The 19,205-nt window shown below is 38.5% G+C and overlaps 1 long non-coding RNA gene across 12 annotated transcripts in view; it reads right to left on the reverse strand.

Annotated features, from left to right (window-relative positions):
- LOC140641801 (uncharacterized) overlaps positions 1–19,205 on the reverse strand; it is a 179,807-nt gene that overhangs the window by 40,043 nt on the left and 120,559 nt on the right. For 5 of the 12 annotated variants that reach the window (XR_012038397.1, XR_012038394.1, XR_012038388.1 and 2 more), the window contains 2 exons: positions 16,336–18,117; positions 14,184–14,397 (listed from right to left, as the gene is read on the reverse strand). The exons of 2 other annotated variants lie outside the window; for them this stretch is intronic. This is a non-coding gene — a long non-coding RNA (uncharacterized lncRNA). Of the gene's footprint in view, positions 1–12,529; positions 13,103–14,183; positions 14,418–16,335; positions 18,118–19,205 lie in introns of those variants that run through there. 5 more of the 12 variants (XR_012038395.1, XR_012038391.1, XR_012038386.1 and 2 more) reach the window with 4 other exon arrangements.

Genomic DNA, 19,205 nt, shown 5'->3' on the forward strand with positions numbered 1-19,205 from the left:
CCTTGAGTGAGTATTTGGGTCTCTGTTTCTTCAACTGAAAGCTGGAGGAGTCATAGTATCTACCAGAGAAAGCTGTTAGGAGTGCTTAATATGAATGAGATTAGGGGCACGTGGGTGGCTCAGTTGGTTAAGTGTCTGACTTTTTATTTCAGCTCAGGTCATGACCTCAGGGTTCTGAGATCAAGCCCTGTGTTGGGCTCCACATTGGGCATAGAGCCTGCATAAGATTCTCTCTCCCCTCCTCTTCCCCTTCTCCCCTTCTCACTCTCTCCCTCTCTCTCTTAAAAAAAAAAAAAAGTATGTCAATGAGATTATATGCATGAAAGCACCTATGGTGGATCTGACACATAACTATTCATTAATTATAATTCCCTTTAGAATAAACTCACACCAAGGAACTTATTAGGGTTATAAGATTCCAAATTTCAGAGATCATATTAAAGCTTAAGGAAAAGGACTATATTAACTGCTTCCCAAAAAATGGTAGCAAGAGACAGCTCAACTGCTCTAAATTTTGCAATCTCACGCCCTGTAGTGCAATGTCCTAAGGCTTTTAAGTTTAAAAATTCCTTTGTGAAAATTAAAATTCCCAGAACTACTGATATGATCCAGCAATTGCACTACTTGGTATTTACCCAAAAGATACAAACATACAGGTTTGAAGGGATACAGGTACCCCACTGTTTAGAGCAGCATTACCAACAACAGCCAAACCATGGGAGAGAGCCCAAATGCCTATCCACTGATGAATGGATAAAGATGTGGTGTGTGGAATATTACTCAGCCATCAAAAAGAATGAAACCTTGCCATTCCCATCAATGTGGATGAAGCCAGAGTGTATTAGGCTAAGTGAAATAAGTCAGTCAGAGAAAGACAACTATCACATGATTTCACCCATATGTGGAATTTAAGAAACAAAACAGATGAATAAATATGGGAAGGGGAAAAGCTGTTATTTAGTGCCAGGATGATCTCAAACAAATGATTTTCCCTCTCTGAGTGTTTGCTTCTTTGGGGGAAATATAGAGATAATATAACATTGCTGGGAGGACACTTGAGATATTGGATATGAGAATGCTTGCCATAAAATGTTTCCATGTATCTAAGGCATGGGAAACCCCAGCTGTCTCCAGATCAGGGCACTACACAAACTTGAGTCTCACACTTTGGGTTGATGTCACAAAGGGTCTTGGAAATTTAGGATCAAAACACAGTATTCTGTAGCTGTTCCAAACCTTCTGCATATTGAAATCAAAAGGGGGGCTTTGTGAGAAGTTCTGTTTCCCACCCATTCAGATGAAGGGATCTGCAGTACAGCGGCTCTTTTAGGTGATATGAGCATGCACCAAGGTCTCAGAACCATTAGTAGAGTGGAAGAACCTTTACACAGTTATGGAATGTAGGTTCATGCCTAGTTCTTGCCTAAGCTATGTGACTTTGAGCAAGTTACCTCACTTTTCTGGACCTCAGTACCCTCATCATTGTAAGTAGCAAGTTAAATGTCTATATCTTTTTACTGGCTGTAATCTCTGAAGAACTTTATGTTTTGAATGTCCTAGGATTCTCATTCTAGTCAGTTCGTGTCACCTATGAATTAATCCCTGTCCAGGATAGTTGGGGGGACTGAAGTGAATCAGAGATTGTATATTAGTGGTATAAAAAAGAATGATCCTAAGATTCAGTCCTGACAACGAGATCAGTGCCAGATATCTGCAGATGATATTTTGACACAGTACAAGCATCTATAAGCCATTTTGACACTAGTATTTCAACTCACCTGAACCTGATTCTGTCTAGAACCCTTAACAGGTAGGCAATCTTATTAAATATCATGAACCAACAACCTCCACTGTGCATTCTTGGTTAACGATCAAATATTTAAAAGTCTGGCTTAAGGATACTATGCCATTGACCCATTCATTCATTTATTTAATACTTAATATCCAAATATTTGGTGACACAATTTTCCAGCTATGTGTGTCCATATTTACAAAGAATTATATATGTAAGTAATTTACTTCATCAAGAAGCAAAATCATATAGACATGTGGTACATGAAAAGTTGCTAAATACATCACTAATCATCAAGAAACTGCACATCAAAACCACTATGAAATATACTTCCCACCTGTTAGAAGGCAATTATCAAAAAGACAAGATATAACAAAGTGCTATTAAAGATGTAGAGAAGAGGGAACCTCTGTGCACTGTTGGTGAAAATGTAAATTGATGCAACCACTATGGAAAAGAGTATGGAGGTTCCTCAAAAAATTAAAAATAGAACTACCATATGCTCCAGCAACTCCACTTCCAGATATTTATCTGAAAAGAACAAAAAGGCTAACTCAAAAAGGTATATGCACTCTCATGTTCTTGCAGCATTATTTACAATAGCCAAGATATGGAAACAACTAAAGTGTCCATTGATAGGTGAATGGATAAAGAAAATGTGGAAGAATATATACAATAGGATACTATTCAACCCTAAAAAAAGGATAAGAGGAACGCCTGAGTGGCTCAGTGTTTGCACCTCTGCCTTTGGCTCAGGGTGTGATCCTGGAGTCCTAGGATTGAGTCCCACATTGGGCTCCCTGCATGGAGCTTGCTTCTCTCTCTGCCTATGTCTCTACCTCTCTCTTTCTCTCTGTGTCTCTCATAAATAAATAAATAAATAAATAAAATCTTAAAAAAAAAAAAGATCTTGCTGTTTTCTACAACATGGATGGATCTTGAGGGATTATGCTAAATGAAATAAACCAGAGAAAGACAAATACTGTATAATCTCACTTACAGGTGAAATCCATGCCACCACTACCCCACAAGAACAAGTTCATAGATACAGAGAACAGATTGGTGTCACCAAAGGAAAAAGGTGGGGAGTAGGCAAAAATGGGTGAAAGGGGTCAAAAAGTAAAAACTTCCAGTTAAAAATTAATAAGTCATGGGAATATAATGTATACAGCATCGTGACTATAGTTAACAATAATATATTGTGCATTTGAAAATTGAGAATAGATCTTAAAATCTCTTAACACAAGAAAATCTTTATAACTATATATGATAACATGTTAACTGGGCTTATTGGGGTGATCACTTTGCAATATATACAAATATTGAATCATTATGTTGTACATCTGAAACTGATATAATATATGTCATATCTCAACTAAAAAATTTTTTTTGAAAAGAAGTAAAATAATGCTGAGATGTTTTTGGCCATAGGTCCTCCTTGGGTAAACCGCTGCCTCTGACTCTAAAGAAACAAACAACAACAACAACAAAAACTCAACCCACAACTATAGGGGGAGGATTAAAAAGAAGCCTGCAGCTTCTATAACTAAAGCTAGGAGTTCAAACAATGTCCTTGAGCTCCCTATCTTTTCCAGCTCTTAGTTCTGCTTCTCTTTGTAGTTGGCCACGTTCTTTCCTATAGCAGAAAGCTTCACAATGGCTTCCAGCCATTGGCGCTTACATCAGCCATATAGCTCACACCTCAGAGGAAGACTCTTTTGTCTCTCCTGATAGCTCCAAGAAAAAAGTTCTAGTTTGGGTCATGTGCCTGCCTCTGAACCAATTGTTCTGGCCATCAAGATGGAATCGTCTGACTGGCCAGACTTGGGGCTTGGGTGAACTTAGCCCCACTTAAACCATGTGGAAAGAGACAATGGAAAAGCTGTGTCAGGCTTTAATAGTCAGGCTGGGTGAGGAAGAGGAGGCAGATGAGGAATAGTAGCTTTGGTATGAAAAAAGCAGGCAGGCTGAGTCCACAAGGCTAGGGGTAAAGGAATTAAAAGGGAGTAGCCCAGGGCCTAAAAATCTCAGAGCTGATTGAAAAGATTAATCTGGTTCCACAGCAACCTTAAGTATCACAAACTTAATTTTTTTTAAAGATTTTATTTATTTATTCATAAGAGACACAGAGAGAGGGACAGAAGCAGAGACACAAGCAGAGGAAGAAGCAGGCTCCATGCAAGGAGCCCGATGTGGGATTCGATTCCAGGACTCCAGGATCACGCCCTGGGCTGAAGGCAGGTGCTAAACCGCTGAGCCACCCAGGGATCCCAACTATCACAAACTTTAAATTCAGCAGAGAGTCTCCTGGAACATCTAAGGTGTTGCCCAGAACAAAGCTGTGCAGCACTATGGACAGCTGCAGGGATGCACCAAGCAGTCTTTCTTGAAGTTGACAGATGCAATCTCTTTTTTGCTTCAGACCCTGAGTCCTAATCACTATTTGCCATCACTTAAACCATTGATTGCTTCTCAAAATCTCCCCCTGTCCAACACACCTGAAGGAAATGATACACTTCTATCTGTAAAGTGGTTATTATATTAGTGATTTGAGAGGGAGAAGATGGTGAGATTTTTCAGAAGGAAAGGGCATGCCCCAAGCTGCCATGGCAGGGACATAAGGATGCTGAGGAAAGGAAAGACACAATTACATTTTTAAAAGCCCTGCAGGTGATTCTGCTATAATCTTCCTTCTCTTCTATGTTGCAGTTGAGAATCAGACTGATTCTAAATACAGACTATTAACCCTGTGGGTCATCACCTGTGGCACTACCCACCTAGTCACAGCAATTGTCTACAAGATAGCCACTCATAACATAATCCAAGTCTCAATAAATACAACATATCCAGTGGTGACATCTGTAAACATAATGTTAATTTTTTTAAGGTTATGCCCACCCTCTGACCCAGTAAGTTCAGTTTTGGAAATTAGCTCTAAAAGAAATAGAAATATCCATGCAGAAAGAGCTTTAAAGACAAAGATTTTTTTATTATAGATTTACATATAATATGAAAGAAATGAAGTAGACTAAATGCCTAGGGAGGAAATGATGATAGCTGCCACACTGATGGAACACTAGCCATGCATCAGGCTCTGCAACCATTACATCTAACCCATGGAATTCTAACAACAATCCAGTGAGCTTGGTATTGTTTTTATCTGATGCATTTATTGTTTTACAATTAGGAATTCAAGACACATGGTAGGAAATGCAGATTGCAGTTTTATGTAGTGATTAAATGTAATAATTATGAAGAGATTGTAATAACAGAAAAATTATCAGGTGGTGGTATTAAGTAGGAAAATTAATAGATGATATGGTATCAATTACATACAATGTGCACTAAAAAAGGACTTGAGGGGATCCCTAGGTGGCTCAGTGGTTTAGCGCCTGCCTTCAGCCTAGGGTGTGATCCTGAAGTCCCAGGATGGAGTCCCACACCGGGCTCCCTGCATGGAGCCTGCTTCTCCCTCTGCCTGTGTCTCTGCCTCTCTCTCTCTCTCTCTCTCTCTGTCTCTCATGAATAAAAAAATAAAATATTAAAAAAAAAGGACTTGAAAACATATTAAAATGCAACCAATGGCTGTCCTTAGATAGTAAATTACCTTCTTCATAATTTTCTATATTCTCTAAACTGTCCATAACAAGCATGATTGATTTTTTAATATTAGCAAAAATAAAACAAATTGACTATTTAAAAGGTAACTTTGGAGTACCTGGGTGGCTCAGTTGGTTAACCATCCAACTCTTGGTGTTAGCTCAGGTCATGATCCTCATGGATTGTGAGATCAGCCCTTGACTCTAGGCCCTCATAGGGCTCTGTACTAAGTGGGGAGTCTGCTTGAAGATTCTCCCCCATGTTCCTCCCCTGACTTATGCTGCTGTCTGTCTCTAGAATAAACAACTCTTAAAAAAAAAAAAAAAGGTAACTTCATGTACACTAAAACATTACTAAAGCATGTACACTAAAGTATGGTCCCTGGGTGAGTGGAATTGTGGATTTTGTTCTCTGTAGTTTTTTACTTGTAATAATCATTGTTTTTGAGATAAAGAAAAAATAATAGAAGAAACCTATTTAACATATAAAAAGATGGGAGAAAATGCCACTTTAGTCTCTATAAATCCAAATAATTCATTCAAAGCATTTCGGGTTTCCTTCCCAACCCTTTTGCCACCAATTCTTTGTAACTTAAAATAATAGACCATTATCAGTTTTTGCCTCATGGAAAGTCATCCCTTGCAGCATTGTAAGCCACAAACAGCAGGAAGTCACATTCACCAAGCTGCGCATTCACAAAATGCGGGAAGTCAGGAGTCAGTGTGAGCAACAGCCTGGTCTGCAGAATGTTTCACCAGTGTATCATAAATGTTAAGTGTGGGTGGTGTGACTGAAAACAAAGAAACTTTCAAGTCTTTTGAAAGAGAAGAGTTTTCAACTCTCAGGAGCCAACATAAAGATTTAAAAGATTAAACAATTAAATAAATAAGATTCCAGAAATAGAATCTTCCATAAGATCTCCCCATTCCCAAACAGAGAGATACAGTTTCTGTGGCACAGGAAAGGCAGATCCTAGGATCATATAGCCTTGTTATGTATACCAAGAAACAAGTAGATCTTCCTCTATCCTTCTTTCCTCAATATGACTCTCTTAGCCCGAGAGTAAAAAAAAAAATCGTCTTTTACTTGGATTATTGCTATGTCCTCTTTACTTGTCTCAATACTCCACTCATTCCTCTTATTTTCTCATCACAGAAAAGCCAAAGCGATTATTTAAAAACATAGATAAGACCATTTCACCCTCTGCTTAAACCTTTGATGACTGTCACATTCCATGGCAAATAAAATGCAAATTCCTGTCCATGGTCTAGGAACTCCTGCAACATCAGAGCTGCCCTCTCTCCACCCTCCACCGTCATCTTGGGCCACCCTGACTTCACCAGCTTCCCCGCAGCCACACTGGAGTTTGCTTTCTCAAGTATGCCAAAGTTTTCTCCACTACAAGAGCCTTTAGAGCTTCTGCTGGAAGAACTCTCTGTTCTCTTTTCATGGTTGTCAGCTCCTTTGAAAGGCCTTTCTGATCACCTGATCTAAGCAGCTCTCCTCCTGCTGCTGCCTCCAATAGTCTCTACGGTGGCAGCCAATTGTTTTCTTCCTAGTACTTGTCATAATTGGTAATTATGCATTTCCACCTTTGTTTACTTTTTATCATCTGTCATCCAGAGTATAAAACCCGTACTATACTGCATTGTAGTACTTCCCAATGTAACTCTAGGATAATGCCTGGCAATTAGTAAGTCTTCCTGGAAAAAGCAAACAATTTGTTGACTACACGAACTAGCTCAATTCTGCCTTTATTCATCATGTGCCCTTGCACAGTTCACTTAACTTCTCTACAACTCAGTTTCTCCCTCTGTACAATGAAAATGCTAGTTACCTATCTATAGATAAATGCTTGAGAAATGGCTGGCCCAGTAGCTGCACAGAGCAGGCTCTCCTATAATTACAGCTTTCACAGTGAAGGTTATGATGGGTTGGGCAGTTAATAGAGAAATCCCATTTTCATCTTGTGAACTGATAGGCAGAGTTTGTTCTTCTAACTGGTGATAAAAAAAAAAAAGAAAAGAAAAAAGCACAGCACCAGACATAGAATGGATGCTTAATAAATGTCTAATGATGAATCAATTGTAAGATAAAAGCTTTAAAATTTGAACCTTTAAAAAGTTCACCATATGCATTATTAATAGTTTTAAAAATTAAATACAACTTGAATGTCAATCAACAGGAGAGCCTGGTACATGAATACAACAAAATTGTGTGCCTAATAGATTGGAGTATAAAAACTAATAGTTTTTTCACATCCATAGATGAAATTACCTTTAGAAACATATTTAACATATAAGAAACAGTTTTTGTACTAATAGTTTTTTCACATCCATAGATGAAATTACCAAGGCATGAAGAAAAGAAGAACCTTAACAATACACAAGTGAACTTACTTAGAAAAAACAACTATACTTTTGTACTGATATGTCCAGATTGGCCATGAACTACCTCCAGATTTACAAAGGGAGCTTGGGTAAAATGAACATTATCCTAAGAATCAAAGCCTAGCACAGGACACCTGGGTGGCTCAGTGGTTGAGCATCTGCCTTTGGTTCAGGTCATAATCCCAGGGTCCTGGGATGGTGTCCTGCATCCTTCCTGTGGGGAGCCTGCTTCTCCTTCAGCCTATGTCTCTGCCTCTCTCTGTGTGTCTCTCATGAATAAATAAATAAAATCTTAAAAAAGAGAGAGAGAGAGAGAGAGAGAGAGAGAGTGTGTGTGTGTGTGTGTGTGTGTGTGTGTGTGTGTCAAGGCCTGGCTTCTCATCCTGATCCTAGCATTAAGTAGCTACTTGATCGTGGGTGGGCACCTGCTTCTCTCAGCCTCATTTTGTAAAATGAAAGCCCTGGACTAGATAATCCCTAAATTTTGCTGATTCTAGCATCCTGAGAGTTCAATACTTCATTCACCATTAACAGCTCTTATTATCAATTATAATTTCCTAACTTATAATGACTTATCTACATTGCTTAACCTCATGAAATAATCACTGATACTCTGATGGTGGAAGAACCCAACAGGGGTCCATAAATGGGCAAATGGGGCATTACTGCACCACCTTAATTCTTTATAATCCAAAATTCATATTTGCAACCTATGGCATGAGCTCAAATGACTTTGTATGTAATTTAGACAAAATCGGAAACCTTAAATTTTCCAGATTGATACTCTACAGGATAGTAACTCACTAAATAACTGCCAATTCTTACCAGTGACATTACATGATAATCTTACTACCCCTAAAATGTAGTAACAATTAACTAAGTACTCAAATCATGACTTAAAACTTGTAGCAGTAAGAACAGTGTGAATAATGTAGCATGTCAGCTAGGTTTGGGTTCATAACCCAGCTCAACCCTTATTTGCTATAAGATCATAGGAAAATCCCTTAACTCCATGAGCTACTGTTTCCTATGGAATGAGAATAAGAATGTCTCCCTCAAAGGCTTATTAGGATAGAATAGGGGCACCTGAGTGGCTCAGTCAACTAAGCATCTCTTTTTTTTTTTTTTTTAAGATTTACTTATTTATTCATGAGAGACAGAGACAGAGACAGAGAGAGGCAGAGACATAGGCAGAGGGAGAAACAGTCTCCATACAGGGAGCTTGATGCAGCACTCAATCCCAGATCTCAGGATCGTGCACTCAGCCAAAGGCAGACACTCAAATGCTGAGCCACCCAGGTGTCCCTGTATCTGACTCTTGATTTACGCCCAGGTCATGATCTCAGAGTCCTGAGATCAAGCCCCACATATGACTCTGTGCTCAGTGGGGAGTCTGCTTGAGATTCTCTCTCACCCTGTCTTTCTGTCCTTCCTCCCCAACACACAGAGTATATTCTCTCTTAAATAATAAATGAATAAATCTTTTTTTTTTTTTTTTTTTAGAAAAAGAGATGTTGGAATTACATTAAATGACACATATAAGACATCAGACTTTTTGCCTACTATGCAGGATTCTTTTTCTTATCGAAAACTGGGCCCTCTCCATTTATAGAAGGGCAGAAGGAAGCTCAGAGTAATGGTGGTTGTATCTCTGCCACAAACCAACTCCAAAGCTCAATGCCCAAGAAGTCAGCACTTCCTAGTCCTAAATCAAAGCACAGAACCATAGTTGGTTTACACCCATGCTTAATGAACAGCTATTCATCTTTCTAACATTTTTGAGCACTTACTCTATTCCAATCACTAATCTGGCTGCTGGAGATTGATATAGAAGTAAGATACATTCTTTATTTTTTTTAAGATTTTATTTATTTATTTATTTATTTATTTATTTATTTATTTATTTATTTATTCATGAGAGACACAGAGAGAGGCAGAGACATAGGCAGAGGGAGAAGCAGACTCCATGCAGGGAGATCGATGTGGGACTCAATCCTGGGATTCCAGGATCATGCTCTGGGCCAAAGGCAGGCACCAAACCGCTGAGCCACCTAGGCACCCAAGATACATTCTTTAATGAAGTTATGGGCCAGTGAGAAAACACTTTAAAAAAAAAAAAGAAAAAATGCAGCATAATGGGTAATATAAATGGAGATATGAAGAGTTCTCTGAGAGCACTAAATCCTAAGTATTTGAGAAGGCTTCAAGGAGGAAGAGACATTAAACTGCCTCTTTGAGATTAAACAGGAATTCACTATGTAGAGAACAGAATTCTAAGAAGAGAAATTATATTCTCAAGGCCATAAAAGCTCTAATAACTAAAATTGTAGAGTAGAATAGTAACATGTGGAATGCTGGGAAACTGGTACAGTGTCTGTGTTGAGACAGATCGTGTCTTTAAAATAATTACTCTAAAAGTAGGGTATTTCCAGAATAAGAGCAGAAAGAAGGAAGTACACCAGATAATTGCAGTAATTTGGCCAAAGAAAAGGTCTGACCTTAAGCACCGGCAGTAGGAATGGAGAGGGGAAGTAGGTTCAAGAATCATTTAAGAGACAGAACAAAAAGGATTTGTATCTGATTCTATTGTGATTGTTTGCTTCTTTTGCTGAACTGAGCTGCTTATATTCAGGGCAATATCTTAATCATCTTTGTCTCCTGCTATGACACAGTATCTAGCAGTGGTACATAATAAACAATAAGTAAATGTCTACTGAGTCAATGAGAAGGAACTATTGAAGATGGCTGCAGATTTTTTAGCTTGCATGTTTGAATGGCTGATTGAACTAGAAGATTAAAATATAAGAAGAAGAATAGCTTGGGATAGAGACAGGACTTAAGTCTAATTTGGGGCATTATAAGTATGAGGTAACTATGGAACAACTAGGTAGAAGGTGGATATCTAGGATTGGGACTTGAGAGATACTAGAAAATTGGCTTGGGAATTATGGGAGAGGGAGATGCTGAGGGAATAGGTTAAAAAAAAATCAGATCTCCCATGCACGGATGGAAATTTGAGCCTCTCTTAGTAGATTTTCCAAGCTCTTCTCTTTTTTCACTATCTACCTGTACTCTTTCCCCTCCCCTCAGCTGTGTACCAGCTCAACCCTCCTTGAATGCCAGCAGACTCAAATCCCCCATGTAGATCTCAGGGGAAACACTCCAGTTACTTCTGCAAGGCTTCTGTAACTCCCTCTTCTTGCTCACCATCCAGTCACTAGAAAGCCTAGATATGATAGAAGGCTAAGATCCATATCCTCTACCATCCCTCTCCATCCTTAGCACTCCCATGATTTTCCATTTGAGTAAAAGACTCACAAAGGATATAAGAAAGAGAACTGGGAACCTCAGTTTTACAAGAGTAGAAATCATACCTGTCCAGAAAAGCAATATATACACTATAAACATTCTTACACAGGAGGATTCCTACACAGAGGCAGGAAAACTGGTGTTTAATGACAACAACAATAAAGGGTAATAGATCATCAATGGCCTACTACTCCACTCTTCCTGATAAATCAAAATTTAGCCTCCCACTTCAAGTACTTTCAAAGATCTGAACTTTTGCAGAAAAAGTGAGATGATTTAACCTTGTTAATTATAGGTTCTCACATGATTCTCTAGCTCATAAAAATAATATGACCTTACATTTAGCAGAGGCCATTTTATTTCAGCAAAACTCAAATTGCTTTAATAAATTTATTTCACTGCACGTCAAACCATTCCCTACTAGTAAAGAGAAGGCATAGGTGGTTACTTTTAATTTTGTTAGATCTTCCCACAAAGTTATCAAATGGTGGTTCAAGGCTGCAGATCAAGACAGCACAAGATTAATATCTCAAAATTCAAGTCAGAGGCTGAACACTTAGTTCAGTAGTTTGCCCACTAGGCCAGGCTGCCTTTCTTCATGTTCCTATGTGACTACCATCCCATAAAAATCATCATAAATAATATTTTGATTAGAAGAAAGAAAGAGGAGCACCTGGTTGGCTCAGTCGATTAAACAACCAACTCTTGATTTTGGCTCAGGTCATGATCTCAGGGTCATGGGGTTGGTCCCATGCTGAGCTACGTGCTCAGCAAGAGAGTCCGCTTGAGACTCTTTCTCCCTCTTTCCCTGCCCCTACTCCTGCTTGTGTACTCTCTCTCTCTGTCAAATAAATAAATAAAACTTTAAAAAAGAAAAAGAAAGAAGGAAAAAGACCTTTTAAGAATCTTTTTTTGGGATGCCTGGGTGGCTCAGTCGTTGAGTGTCTGCCTTTGGCTCAGGGCATGATCCCAGGACTCCAGGATCGAGTCCCACATCGGGCTCCCTGCATGCAGCCTGCTACTCCTTCTGCCTATGTCTCTGCCTCTCTATGTGTGTGTCTTTCATGAATAAATAAATAAAATCTAAAAAAAATTTTTAGAGGGGGGAGGGGCAGGAGAGGGAGAGAGAATCTTAAGCAGGCTCCACACCTAGTGCAGAGTCCCACATGGAGCCCCACGTAGAGCCAAATCTCATAACCCTGAGATCATGATCTGAGCTGAAATCAAGAATTAGTTGCTTAACCAACTGAGCCACTCAGGTGCCCCAACCCTTTAAGAATCTTAAAGAAAGAGCATCTAAACATCTGGGATTAGGAAACAAGGCCCAGACAGGTTAAGTAATTTGCCTAACATTATACAAATATTGGGAAGCAGAACCAGATACAAGCATGGAACTTTTATTTACTTTAAATTTTTTAAAGATTTATTTATTTGACAGAGAGAGAGAGAGAACACAAGCAGGGGGAGTGGCAGAGGGAGAGGGAGAAGCAGGCTCTCCAATGAGCAGGGACCCCAATTCTGGGTTTCAACCTAGGACCCTGGGATCACAACCTGAGCCAAAGGCAGACACTTAACCGACTGAGCCACCCTAGCACCCCAAGCACAGAACTTTTCATTCATTTTGCAAAAATTATGGCTCTTACTATTTTTATAAAAATCATAATTCTTAACATTTATGAAGTATGTATTAAACTGCTAAACATTTGTTCTAAGCATTTCCAAGCATTAAGTTTTTGATCCTACAATTATATTCATTTTACTGGTGAAGACAGTATAAAATAGGTTAAATAATTTCCTTAAAGCTACATAGCTAGGTAAGTAAAGAAGGCGGAACTTGAATCCAGGTCTGTATGACTAAGTCCAAATTCCTTACTATTATGCAATGCTGCCCACAATGTCGTAGAAGTTCAGAATTTGAAGCATCTTCTTAATTATCCTTCTTAATCCCATACTGCATTCATGAACAATCCTCCATATCTCAAACATAATGATCCAACCTCTGCTTGAACACCTAGTGATAGAAAATGTACTGCGTGAGAAGGTACCTAATGTTATTTTAGGGCAACTGAAACTCACGTCCCTGAGTCTTCTAATTTTAGGGCAACTGAAACTCACGTCCCTGAGTCTTCTACTCACTAGTGTAAGATCTAGATAATAATGGAGCAGTGACTCCAAAGGATTTTAGAAGGAATAAGCAAGGAAGGAGGTGGCAACTCCAAGGACAGCAAGTTAAATTTATGTGATCACATGCAAACAGATGTAACCTTTCTGGTTTTATTTCTTTCTGATCTCATGGAAATATTAATCTAGCGACAATGCAAAGAAGGTATGCCAATGTGGATGGATAGCTGAAATCCTCAGGACCAGGAAGTATCTCTTGGCTGGTTCTTGTGCCATGAACAATTCACAAACTCTGAAGGAACGTCCAGGGACATCTCAGCAAGTGGGTGTCAGTAACAGTTTTGCAGTTACTTCCTGAAGAGAATGTATGGATATAGCCTCCAAAAGCTCCAAAATTCACCAATTGGTAGGATATTTTTTGAAAGACATCTGGTTTAATGTGAAAGTTAACTGCAACCTGCTGATGGGAAGATAAGGCTCTCTAATGGCTTATCATTACAAAATCCAAGGAAAACCCCAATTCACTCTCCCCTTTTGCTTTTTCTTTAGAGCTGTTAATGTGCCCATCATGGGGCTTAAAACAATACTCAGAGTGTGTATAAATGTGTAATAGCACATAACAGACCTATAACACTGGAATTGGGAATTAAAATTAGTCTTTTCCAGTTTGGGTATGAGGGTCTTTGAAGAGTTTTATTTAAAATGCAATAATACCAGGGTGCCTGGCTGGCTCAGTTGGTAGAGCACGCAACTCTTGATCTCAGGGTCATGAGCTTTAGCCCCACAACGGGCATAGATAGAGCTTACAAAAAGAAAAAATTACAATAATTGCTAGTATGTTAAAGCTAAAATGGATTGTTTACGGATTACAAAGTTTCTGTTGAAGATAAAATGTTTTGGAAATATTTGTGATGGTTGCACATTCTGAATGCAATTAATGCCACTGAATTATATGCTTAGATGATTAAAAGTGGTTAAAATGACTAATTTTATTTTATATATTTTACCACAATTAAAAAATTTAACAATGCAATATTCTGGGATGCCTGGGTGGCTCAGTGGTTGAGCGTCTGCCTTCCACTCAGGGTGTGATCCCGGGGTCCGGGGCTCGAGTCCCGCATCAGGCTCCTTGCATTGAACCTGCTTCTTGTCCCTCTGCTTGTGTCTGTGCCTCTCTCTCTGCATCTGTCATGAATAAATAAAATCTTAAAACAAAACAAAACAAAAAAAATAACTGCAATATTCTAAAAACCAGTGAATTGTATACTTTAAGGTGATAAATTATATAGTATGTGAATTATATTCAAGCTGCTAAAAAAAAAAAACCAATGGAACCCTCAGAAATGATTCAGTCCCAGACCTCGTTTTATAATTGAAGAAATAAAGGCCCTGAGAGGGTAAAGGGAGTCTACAAAGGTGGTACACATTTTTCCTGTTAAAAATACTTCATTGTAATTTTACATTATGTATATATTCCGCAACAAAAAGATACTTTAATTTGTGTGACAGTCCCACAGCAGAAATCCGCTGCATCTTAATAAATCCTAATGAATAATATTATAAAATGACTGACTTATTAAGATTTGCTTGATCCCCAGACTGCTAGAAGATGTCTTAAATAGGAAATACCTGAATAACTTTTCTTTAATAGTGAGCTGTAAGACCACTTGAATTCCAAGGCGAGGCGCTAATTCTCAGATTCCTGAGAGGAGAGGAAAACTTGCCCACTCACATCCTGACTGACACGCTCCTTTTGAAGCCTTCACAAAAGAACCCTGAGGTCCTGGCCTTCAAGCCTTTGTTGGCTGAGTGTCACTAGTCCCCAAATGGTGTTGAACAAAAAGAAGCTCAGTCACATCCCATGAACAACTTATACATTGATGGTTAGTCAGAAAATAAAGAGCTTCTGAACCAAGTAAAGAGCTAAGAACACATCCTCAATAATTCCAGCTTAAAAAAAAAGAAATAGTCACATAGGAAAGTAAAATGGAAAGTATAGCAGAAGTTCCTGAGCCCAATAATTCTCAATAGTGGTGTGCCAGTATACTTAGGTATAGAGGTTGGTTACTTAAAATTAACATACTAGTGTTTGGAAATCATTTCTTTCCTTAAAAAAAATAATAATTCCCATGCAATCAACATGAAGCTAAGGTCACCTCATGGCTCAGCCTTTGAAAAATGTTGCATTCAACAATCTAATATAAACGGGACAGAATGAAAGTGTATATTTACCTTTGCTCCCTCCCCAAATCCATATAAATTGATATTAAAGAATTAAAAAGTTTTTTAAAAACCCCTACAAGAATATAAATCTTTAAAAGAAGGAGGGGGCATCTGAGTGGCTCAGTCAGTTGAGCATCCAACTCTTGGTTTCAGCTCAGATCATGATCTCATGGGTCATAAGATGAAACCCCACATCGAGGCTGCATGGGCTCCACACTCAGTGGGGTGTCTGCTGGAAGATTCTCTCCCTCTGCCCCTCCCTCCACTCTCTCTCTAAAATAAATAAATATTTTCAAAAAACATGCAAGAATAAAGACAATGGGAAAAAATAAGGATGAAAGAAACCACTGAATTTGGAGAAAATAAAAAGCAAATAGAGATACTAAGTTGGTGACTTAGCAAAGGAGAGGAAGTTGCAAAATTACTGAAGAGAGAGGTATTGATAACATGTGAACTGATTTTTCTAATACCTTTTGTCACAGAAAAGTCCCAGGAATTGACAACATTACGTATAGCAATAGGGACTGGTTCTAAATCTGCATGCAACCTCTACTTCCTCTTAGGATGGAGAAAGCTATAAAAAAAAAAAAAAGACCTTCCTATCCTTTTTTAAAAGCCAGATAATCTTTTAAAAAATAACATTTTTTGAGTATATCAAAGAGCTCAGGTCAGAAGGCAACTAAGTAAGAGAAGTTCCAAATAAACTCCCCCAAGGAGAAATAAGACCCATAAACCATTTACTTTTGCAGAGAATGAAAAAAAGTAATAGTTGTCATATAAGCAGGTAAAAAAACAAAAAAAATCAACTCAGATATTAATGACTTGTTAAAGGACAATGAGGGGTAACATGTCAGCTTGGAATAGCTGGAGGTCCCAGACACAAAGGGAATTAGTACTCACTCACAATCTCTTCTTCATGGGCTTCTATCAGGTTGCATTGTTAATGGATTCTTTCAATCTGGAAACTTATTCTTCAGGTCTAGAAATTTTTCTTCTAGTATGTCTTTTATATTTTCCTTCCATCAATTTTCTTTGTTTGCTCATCCTAAGTATCAGATTTCAGGACTGATTTCCTAATTTTATCATTATTTTATTTCCATTTCTTTATCTTTTCCACCTTATTCTCAAAAGATTTTTTTCCAATGTCATCTTTAATATTTTCTATTGAATTTCAATTTCAGTCTTCAGGAAAGGCCTGCTGCTATGTTAACTGCAGCAAGCCTTATGTTACTGTCACTAGGAGGTTTTGAGGAGGCTCCTGGAAATGGCCGCTGGTATGTACTCCATGTTACTTAATGATAAGGTTGTTTTGTGTGCCTGGGGCACTGAATTCTGTTCTACCAGCCTGCCTAGATTGTTTGTACAATGTGATTTAGGGTGAACACCTGTTTTCCTTCTGAGAGTTTAGAACTTTAATAATTGTGGCTTCTTACACAAGAAAGAGTACTTAAATAACCAGCAATAAAAATCCTGGACTCTAAGTCTTTAAGAGGCCTTATACAGGCAAAAACATTGCAGGGGACATTTCACTCCTGAAGGCCAAAGCATGTCCTGTGTGAAAACTCCTCACCACGCAGACGGAAAATTCTGGAAGCCTGTATACTCTGCCTCATGTGCCTTTCCTTCACCGATCCTGCTGTGTATTCCTTTGCTGTAATAAACAATAGCTGTGATTACAACTGCCTCTGATTCTGAATCCTTCTAGGAATCACTGAATGTATGGGTATTTTGAGAACCTTCCAAACTTTCAGCTACCCTTTTCTCCTTTTTAATTTCTGTGTATTCTGCTTTGTTCTCTAATTGTACCTCCTTTTTTTTTTTTTTTTTTAAACATAGCACTCCATTCGTGTAAGGGATGTAATATCTTCTCTCCTGGAGAATTTTTTTAATAGTTTTTTTATTTAAATTTATTTTTTATTGGTGTTCGGTTTGCCAACATATAGAATAACACCCAGTGCTCATCCTGTCAAGTGTCCACCTCAGTGCCTGCCACCCAGTCACCCCCACCCCCCTTCCACCACCCCTAGTTCGTTTCCCAGAGTTAGGAGTCTCTCATGTTCTGTCTCCCTTTCTGATATTTCCCACTCATTTTTTTCTCCTTTCCCCTTTATTCCCTTTCACTGTTTTTTATATTCCTCAAATGAATGAGACCATATAATGTTTGTTCTTCTCCGATTGACTTATTTCACTCAGCATAATACCCTCCAGTTCCATCCATGTCGAAGCAAATGGTGGGTATTTGTCGTTTCTAATGGCTGAGTAATATTCCATTGCATACATAGACCACATCTTCTTTATCCATTCATCTTTCAATGGACACCGAGGCTCCTTCCACAGTTTGGCTATTGTGGACATTGCTGTTATAAACATCGGGGTGCGGGTATCACAGCATTTCATTGCATCTGTATCTTTGGTCTTGGAGAATTTTAATTCTAAATTTTGTAGGTATTGCCCCCATCTACTGTCTTTTTTCCCCTTCTACTTGGTATGGTCTCTCTTTTTATTTTTGGACACTTTCCTTAAATATTTTGTGATGCTTGATTGTTCAGTCATCGCTATTGATCGGAAGCTAAAAAGCTGATGGAAATTGTTTGCATGGCTAAGGCTTGTTCAGTGCTGGGATTGACTGTTCGACAAGCTGGCTTCCTTCATAGGGGTTATCAGGATACACAAGTCTTTTACCTGGAAACAGTTTTTCCAGAAAAGAGTATTTTAATTTCCTCCATATGAAGTATAGGCAGGGCTGCTGCATTTTTCTAAGTATTGTGGATAATGGTTTTCAAACCTTAGTATACACCTAGAAATAGGTATATGGGCCTCTTACTCTGGGGCCAACAAGTACCTGGGCTTAGCCCATAGGTGTCTGCCCCTCAACTCCCAGCTCCTGATATGTAGATCTCTCCTGCTTCTTCCTCCTTCATTTCACCCTTGTCTGGCACACACCACTATATACTTTCTGTGGCCTCAGGGATCATCTACTTTCTACTCCCTTTACAGCTATATGTCCCCTCTCTCATCACTGTCAGACAGGTTATGGAACAGGAAGCAGTCTCCTCTGCTTCCCCAAAAGAAGCCCTGTTTTTCTTAAGTACACTGCTAATCAAATCAGAGAAACAAAAGAATGGCAAATATAATAAATGTGAGACCAGGACAGAGGTTGCTGAACTCTTACAAGTTCTGGAAATTGTTACCCTTGATTATTGGTTCCAAATTCCTTAGGTCCCATCCTCACCTGCTGCTTCCCTAACCCATACATACTGTATGTAAACAAAAAATAAAAGTTAAAAAATAATAATAACCTCTTTTATTATTATACAAGAAATATAAGGTTATAGTAGAAAAAAAAATTCCCTATTCCCCACCACATACACTCAAATAGAAATTTAAGTTACCCATAATCCCTCTACCTACTATTATTAACATTTTGGTATATTTCTTTTCAAGCTTTCTTGTATTCAAGACTGTTGACTTACCCACATATATAATACATATTTTACAAAACTGAGATTTGTACTGTGCACATTTTTTTTTGTTATTGTCCTTTTCACTTGATAAATAATGGCCATCTGGGGCTCCTGTGTGGTTCAGTCAGTTGAGCATCCGCCTTCAGCTCAGGTCATGATCTCTAGGTCCTGGGATCAAGCCCTGTTTCAGGCTCCTTGCTAAGCAGGGAGTCTGCTTCTCCCTCTCCCTCTGCCCCTCCTCCCTACTCATGCTCACTCTTTCTCTCTCTCTCTCAAATAAATAAAATCTTTAAAAAAATAAATACA

Source organism: Canis lupus, chromosome 10 (assembly GCF_048164855.1).
Source record: "Canis lupus baileyi chromosome 10, mCanLup2.hap1, whole genome shotgun sequence".
NCBI lineage: Eukaryota > Metazoa > Chordata > Mammalia > Carnivora > Canidae > Canis > Canis lupus.